The sequence below is a fragment of the Oncorhynchus gorbuscha genome, unplaced genomic scaffold (genome assembly GCF_021184085.1).
Source record: "Oncorhynchus gorbuscha isolate QuinsamMale2020 ecotype Even-year unplaced genomic scaffold, OgorEven_v1.0 Un_scaffold_3493, whole genome shotgun sequence".
NCBI lineage: Eukaryota > Metazoa > Chordata > Actinopteri > Salmoniformes > Salmonidae > Oncorhynchus > Oncorhynchus gorbuscha.
The window spans coordinates 40,001-48,051 of record NW_025747714.1 but is presented as its reverse complement, the minus strand read 5'-3'; the positions used below and the strand labels follow the sequence as shown (position 1 = coordinate 48,051).

The following is an 8,051-nucleotide window of genomic DNA, read 5'->3' as shown; positions in this document are numbered from 1 at the left end:
AAGAGGGGGAGATGATGCAGAAAAATTAATCCATGCTTTTGTCACTTCTAGGTTAGACTACTGCAATGCTCTATTTTCCGGCTACCCGGATAAAGCACTAAATAAACTTCAGTTAGTGCTAAATACGGCTGCTAGAATCCTGACTAGAACCAAAAAATTTGATCATATTACTCCAGTGCTAGCCTCTCTACACTGGCTTCCTGTCAAAGCAAGGGCTGATTTCAAGGTTTTACTGCTAACCTACAAAGCATTACATGGGCTTGCTCCTACCTACCTCTCTGATTTGGTCCTGCCGTACATACCTATACGTACGCTACGGTCACAAGACGCAGGCCTCCTAATTGTCCCTAGAATTTCTAAGCAAACAGCTGGAGGCAGGGCTTTCTCCTATAGAGCTCCATTTTTATGGAACGGTCTGCCTACCCATGTCAGAGACGCAAACTCGGTCTCAACCTTTAAGTCTTTACTGAAGACTCATCTCTTCAGTGGGTCATATGATTGAGTGTAGTCTGGCCCAGGAGTGGGAAGGTGAACGGAAAGGCTCTGGAGCAACGAACCGCCCTTGCTGTCTCTGCCTGGCCGGTTCCCCTTTTTCCACTGGGATTCTCTGCCTCTAACCCTGTTACGGGGGCTGAGTCACTGGCTTGCTGGGGCTCTCTCGTGCCGTCCCTGGGGGGTGCGTCACCTGGGTGGGTTGATTCACTGTTGTGGTCGGCCTGTCTGGGTTTCCCCTTTGGGTTGTACCGTGTCGGAGATCTTTGTGGGCTATACTCGGCCTTGTCTCAGGATGGTAAGTTGGTGGTTGTAGATTTCCCTCTAGTGGTGTGGGGGCTGTGCTTTGGCAAAGTGGGTGGGGTTATATCCTTCCTGTTTGGCCCTGTCCGGGGTGTCCTCGGATGGGGCCACAGTGTCTCCTGACCCCTCCTGTCTCAGCCTCCAGTATTTATGCTGCAGTAGTTTATGTGTCGGGGGCTAGGGTCAGTTTGTTTATCTGGAGTACTTCTCCTGTCCTATTCGGTGTCCTGTGTAAATCTAAGTGTGCGTTCTCTAATTCTCTCCTTCTCTCCTTCTTTCTCTCTCTCGGAGGACCTGAGCCCTAGAACCATGCCCCAGGACTACCTGACATGATGACTCCTTGCTGTCCCCAGTCCACCTGGCCATGCTGCTGCTCCAGTTTCAACTGGCCTGGGCCCTAGGACCATGTCCCAGGACTACCTGACATGAGGACTCCTTGCTGTCCCCAGTCCACCTGGCCATGCTCCTGCTCCAGTTTCAACTGTTCTGCCTTACTATTATTCAACCATGCTGGTCATTTATGAACATTTGAACATCTTGGCCACGTTCTGTTATAATCTCCACCCGGCACAGCCAGAAGAGGACTGGCCACCCCACATATGCTCTCTCTAATTCTCTCTTTCTTTCTCTCTCTCGGAGGACCTGAGCCCTAGGACCGTGCCCCAGGACTACCTGACATGATGGCTCCTTGCTGTCCCCAGTCCACCTGACTGTGCTGCTGCTCCAGTTTCAACTGTTCTGCCTTATTATTATTTGACCATGCTGGTCATTTATGAACATTTGAACATCTTGGTCATTTTCTGTTATAATCTCTACCCGGCACAGCCAGAAGAGGACTGGCCACCCCACATAGCCCGGTTCCTCTCTAGGTTTCTTCCTAGGTTTTGGCCTTTCTAGGGAGTTTTTCCTAGCCACCGTGCTTTTACACCTGCATTGTTTGCTGTTTGGGGTTTTAGGCTGGGTTTCTGTACAGCACTTTGAGATATCAGCTGATGTACGAAGGGCTATATAAATAAATTTGATTTGATTTGATTTGAGAGGGTAGGATGGAGGGACAGGGTAGAATGGAGGGAAGAGGGGGAGAGGGTTGGATGGAGGGACAGGGTAGTATATGAAGGGAAGAGAGGGACAGGGTAGGATGGAGGGACAGGGTAGCATGGAGGGAAGAGGGGGAGAGGGTAGGATGGAGGGACAGGGTAGGATATAGAGGGAAGAGAGGGACAGGGTAGGATGGAGGGAAGAGAGGGACAGGGTAGTATGGAGTGACAGGGTAGGATGGAGGGAAGAGGGACAGGGTAGGATGGAGGGAAGAGGGACAGGGTAGGATGGAGGGAAGAGGGACAGGGTAGTATGGAGGGAAGAGAGGGACAGGGTAGAATGGAGGGAAGAGAGGAACAGGGTAGGATGGAGGGACAGGGTAGGATATAGAGGGAAGAGAGGGACAGGGTAGATTGGGTGACAGGAGTAGGATGGAGGGGAAGAGGGACAGAGTAGGATGGTGGGAGAATGACAGGAGGTAGGAGGGAGGGTGGGAGAAGGACAGGGTAGGGAGTGAGGGAGGAGAGAGACAGGGAGGGGAGAGGGACAGAGGGTGGGATGGAGGGAAGGAGGAGAGGGACAGGGTAGAAGGGGAAGGAGGAGAGGGATAGGGTAGGAGAGAGGGTAGGGACAAGGTAGGAGGGAGGGAGGAGGCGGGACAGGTAGGATGGAGGGAGGAAGGAGATGTCTGGGTGGGGTGGAGGGAGGGGAGGGAGATGTCTGGGTAGGGTGGAGGACAGGGTAGGATGGAGGGAGGGAGGAGACGTCAGGGTAGGGTGGAGGGACAGGTAGGATGGATTGAGGGTGGGAGCTCCAACTTGGTAATATGCTGGGGCTGCAACTTATCTGAAAACTGACTAAGCTCCTTTCTGTCTTGTCTCCTTTTCACCCTCCCCCAGAGCTGACCTGTTGACCCTGCTATGACAGGTGATCCTAACAGACAGAGTTCAGTGACAGTGCTGAGCCTGGACCCAGGCTCTATGGAGAAACGTCCCTACCAGGTTATAGAGCACTTCAGCAGCTCCTCAAAGACCCCAGCGGAGACTCAACCCTGCGCATCACCCCATACTGCCCATTCTGGGGATTTGAAAGTGGACGCACTGAATATTAATGGGATAAATTTGGCCTTCAAGGCCCATTACTTAAAATATCCCATTTTAAATTTATTAAGAAAACGGGGAAAAAACACTAGAAATTGCTATTTAAAAAAAAAAAAAATCAAAGTGGATGTAATTAACCTTAAATAATTTGCCTGTCAATACCGTTGAAACCTTTTCTTTGAGTTTTTAAATAAATATCTATATTTGAAGGCTACTTGACCTGCTGTCGCTTGTGCCAATACGTTGGAGATAAGTAGCTGATTTTTATTAATGTCACGTGTTTCATTATGAAGCTTCCTGGTTGACCCCAGTCACATGGTGTTTGTTTACATACAAACGAATCGGAGCCTCGTGAGTCTCTCTATTGTCCAGTATGCTCAAGGTGATCTAGTTACAGCAGGGAATTCGCAATTCAATGTTTGCCAGCTACATATCTTATAGCTATTAAGTCAACTGTCTAGAATGTGCTAAATGCGCTGCAGTGTACTAATTTAATAGCTAGTTAGCTACCCTAGCTAAGTGGGTGTGAGCTCCTTCCAAAATCAAGCATTTGCATGATAACAGCAGAATCCCTCCAGGATCAAAGGCCTTGCTGTCTAATAGTTGTTTTGTTTTTTTTTTTTTTTTTTTTTTTTGTGCAGCTAACTGGGACTAGCATTTTTTGTGCAGCTAACTGGGACGAGCAGCTAACTACTTGTATAGTTTAGGTTAGAGACTGTGTAAAAATGTTCGTTAGCATTAGTTAGCATTATTTATGATATTTGACACTTACTTGTTAGCATTGCTAACCTTCGGGTTACATATGTTTTTTTATTTACATAGTATCAGTGGGGTTTGAAAACAGCGCCCTTGTGTTCAGTGCCGTTATTACTGAATATCCTGGGTATGGCAGAAGGTCGGTATGGCAGTCTGAATACCGTCCAAGTCTAGTAGGTGATGGACTATGCATATTGGTTACAGCCTCTCATGTCCACACAGATGCTGGGAGGCTCAGAAAATGCAGCAAACTTAATGAGACTTTTAAATTACATATATATATATATATATATATATATATATATATAGTCAAATGGCAGTCATGCTTGACAAATATAATGTAGTATAATTAACATTAACGTCTAAAGGCTAATGTCTAATGTTGGGCGGTAGGTAGCCTAGTGGTTAGAGTGTAGGGGCGTAGGTAGCCTAGTGGTTAGAGTGTAGGGGACGGCAGGTAGTCTAGTGGTTAGAGTGTAGGGGTGGGTAGGTAACCTAGTGGTTAGAGTGTAGGGGCGGTAGGTAGCCTAGTGGTTAGAGTGTAGGGGGCGGCAGGTAACCCTAGTGGTTAGAGTGTAGGGGTGGTGGTAACCTAGTGGTTAGAGTGTAGGGGTGGCAGGTAGCCTAGTGGTTGAGTGTAGGGGCGGTGGGTAACCTAGTGGTTAGGTGTAGGGGTGGTAGGTAACCTGGTGGTTAGGAGTGTAGGGCGGCAGGTAACCTGGTGGTTCAGAAGTGTAGAGGCAGCAGGTAGCCTAGTGGTTAGAGTGTAGAGGAGGGTAGCCTAGTGGTTAGAGTGTAGGGGCGGCAGGTAGCCTAGTGGTTAGAGTGTAGGGGCCAGGTAGTCTAGTGGTTAGAGTGTAGGAGGTAGGTAGCCTGGTGGTTAGAGTGTAGGGGCGGCAGGTAGTCTAGTGGTTAGAGTGTAGAGGAGGTAGGTAGCCTAGTGGTTAGAGTGTAGGGGCAACCCGTGCTAGTTGTTACATCAATAATCATATTAGTTCCCATGCTAGTTGTTACATCAATAGTCATATTAGCAACCCATGCTAAGCAGTTACATCAATAGTCATATTAGCAACCCATGCTAGTTGTTGAATCAATAGTCATATTAGCATCCCATGCTAGTTGTTACATCAATAGTCATATTAGCATCCCATGCTAGTTGTTGCATCAATAGTCATATTAGCAACCCATGCTAGTGGTTGCATCAATAGTGTATTAGCAACCCGTGCTAGTTGTTGCATCAATAGTCATATTAGCAACCCGTGTAGTTGCGCATCAATAGTCATATTAGCAACCCGTTAGATGTTACATCAATAGTCATATTAGCAACCCGTGCTAGATGTTACATCAATAGTCATATTAGCAACCCGTTAGTTGTTGCATCAATAGTCATATTAGCAACCCATGCTAGTTGTTGAATCAATAGTCATATTGGCAACCCATGCTACATTTAACATTTAAGTCATTTAGCAGACGCCTTTATCCAGAGCGACACAAGTTGTTACATCAATAGTCATATTAGCAACCCATGCTAGTTGTTGAATCAATAGTCATATTAGCAACCCATGCTAGTTGTTACATCAATAGTCATATTAGCATCCCATGCTAGTTGTTACATCAATAGTCATATTAGCATCCCATGCTAGTTGTTGCATCAATAGTCATATTAGCAACCCATGCTAGTTGTTGCATCAATAGTCATATTAGCAACCCATGCTAGTTGTTACATCAATAGTCATATTAGCAACCTGTGCTAGTTGTTGCATCAATAGTCATATTAGCAACCCGTAAGCTAGTTGTTGCATCAATAGTCATATTAGCAACCCATGCTAGTTTTTACATCAATAGTCATATTAGCAACCCATGCTAGTTGTTACATCAATAGTCATATTAGCAACCCATGCTAGTTGTTACATCAATAGTCATATTAGCATCCCATGCTAGTTGTTAAATCAATAGTCATATTAGCAACCCATGCTAGTTGTTGCATCAATAGTCATATTAGCAACCCATGCTAGTTGTTGAATCAATAGTCATATTAGCAACCCATGCTAGTTGTTACATCAATAGTCATATTAGCAACCCGTGCTAGTTGTTGCATCAATAGTCATATTAGCAACCCATGCTAGTTGTTGCATCAATAGTTATATTAGCAACCCGCATAGTTGTTGCATCAATAGTCATATTAGCAACCCGTGCTAGTTGTTGCATCAATAGTCATATTAGCAACCCGTGCTAGTTGTTGCATCAATAGTCATATTAGCAACCCGTGCTAGTTGTTGCATCAATAGTCATATTAGCAACCCGTGCTAGTTGTTGCATCAATATTCATATTAGCAACCCGTGCTAGTTGTTGCATCAATAGTCATATTAGCAACCCGTGCTAGTTGTTGCATCAATAGTCATATTAGCAACCCATGCTAGTTGTTGCATCAATAGTCATATTAGCAACCCGTGCTAGTTGTTGCATCAATAGTCATATTAGCAACCCATGCTAGATGTTACATCAATAGTCATATTAGCAACCCGTAAGAAGTTGTTGCATCAATAGTCATATTAGCATCCCATGCTAGTTGTTACATCAATAGTCATATTAGCAACCCATGCTAGTTGTTACATCAATAGTCATATTAGCAACCCATGCTAGTTGTTGAATCAATAGTCATATTGGCAACCCATGCTACATTTAACATTTAAGTCATTTAGCAGACGCCTTATCCAGAGCCACTTACAAGTTGTTACATCAATAGTCATATTAGCATCCCATGCTAGTTGTTACATCAGTAGTCATATTAGCAACCCGTGCTAGTTGTTACATCAGTAGTCATATTAGCAACCATGTGCTAGTTGTTGCATCAATAGTCATATTAGCAACCCATGCTAGTTATTACATCAATAGATCCACCCCTAGGTAAACGTTTCTATTATGGGGGATAGTGGATTGACATAGGTTGGTGATTTTTGCTGTTTGTAACCTTTCTTTGGAAGTAAAGTAAATGTGGACAATTATTCAAACCTATTCAGTGCGCGCCTCGGAATTCAGATTTTTTTTGTTTAGGGGGCAGAGCTGGCCGTCTGGCTTACTGCCATACAAGAGCGTGGCCTGGTACTCACACACACACACACACCGCGTACACTGAACACGCACCGCGTATACACACACACACCATGTTCAACTTCATGCAACTATTTTGAAACAGCCTTAGTGTTTCCTCATGGAGCTAATCATTTTGGTGTTTGTTTCCCAGGGACGGTGTTCTTTGATGCACTGTGTTTGTTTCCAAGGGGACGGTATTCTTGATGCACTGTGTTTGTTTCCCAGGGACGGTTTTCTTTGGTGCACTGTGTTTATTTCCGTGGGACGGTGTTCTTTGATGCACTGTGTTTGTTTCCAGGGGACGGTATTCTTTGATGCACTGTGTTTGTTTCCAGGGACGGTATTCTTTGATGCACTGTGTTTGTTTCCCAGGGGACGGTATTCTTTGATGCACTGTGTTTGTTTCCCAGGGGACGGTATTCTTTGATGCACTGTGTTTGTTTCAGGGACGGTATTCTTTGATGCACTGTGTTTGTTTCCCAGGGGACGGTATTCTTTGATGCACTGTGTTTGTTTCCCAGGGGACGGTATTCTTTGATGCACTGTGTTTGTTTCCCAGGGGACGGTGTTCTTTGATGCACTGTGTTTGTTTCCCAGGGACGGTATTCTTTGATGCACTGTGTTTGTTTCCCAGGGGACGGTATTCTTTGATGCACTGTGTTTGTTTCCCAGGGACTGTGTTCTTTGATGCACTGCTGCAGAAGCTTCAGACGGTGTTTCAATTTAAACTGGAGGATTACATGGACGGCATGGCCATCAGACCACGTCCACTACGCAAGACGGTAACAACACGCTGTCTGTCTGTCTGTCTGTCTGTCTGTCTGTCTGTCTGTCTGTCTGTCTGTCTGTCTGTCTGTCTGTCTGTCTGTCTGTCTGTCTGTCTGTCTGTCTGTCTGTCTGTCTGTCTGTCTGTCTGTCTGTCTGTCTGTCTGTCTGTCTGTCTGTCTGTCTGTCTGTCTGTCTGTCTGTCTGTCTGTGTGATGTCTGTCTGCGTGATGTCTGTCTGCGTGATGTCTGTCTGTCTGTCTGTCTGCCTGTCTGCGTGATGTCTGTCTGCGTGATGTCTGTCTGTCTGTCTGCGTGATGTCTGTCTGCGTGATGTCTGTCTGTCTGTCTGTCTGTCTGTCTGTCTGTCTGTCTGTCTGTCTGTCTGTCTGTCTGTCTGTCTGTCTGCGTGATGTGTGTTCAGAAAGACACAACTACTGTTTGTGTGTGTGTTCAGACTGTGTGTGTGTACATGTGATGAGTGTTCAGACTGTGTGTGTATA

General features: G+C 45.7%; 1 pseudogene; it reads left to right on the top strand.

The window, feature by feature from the left end:
• The first annotated feature begins 7,455 nt into the window (after positions 1-7,455).
• Positions 7,456-8,051, top strand: part of LOC124027702 — a 31,752-nt pseudogene continuing 31,156 nt past the window's right edge.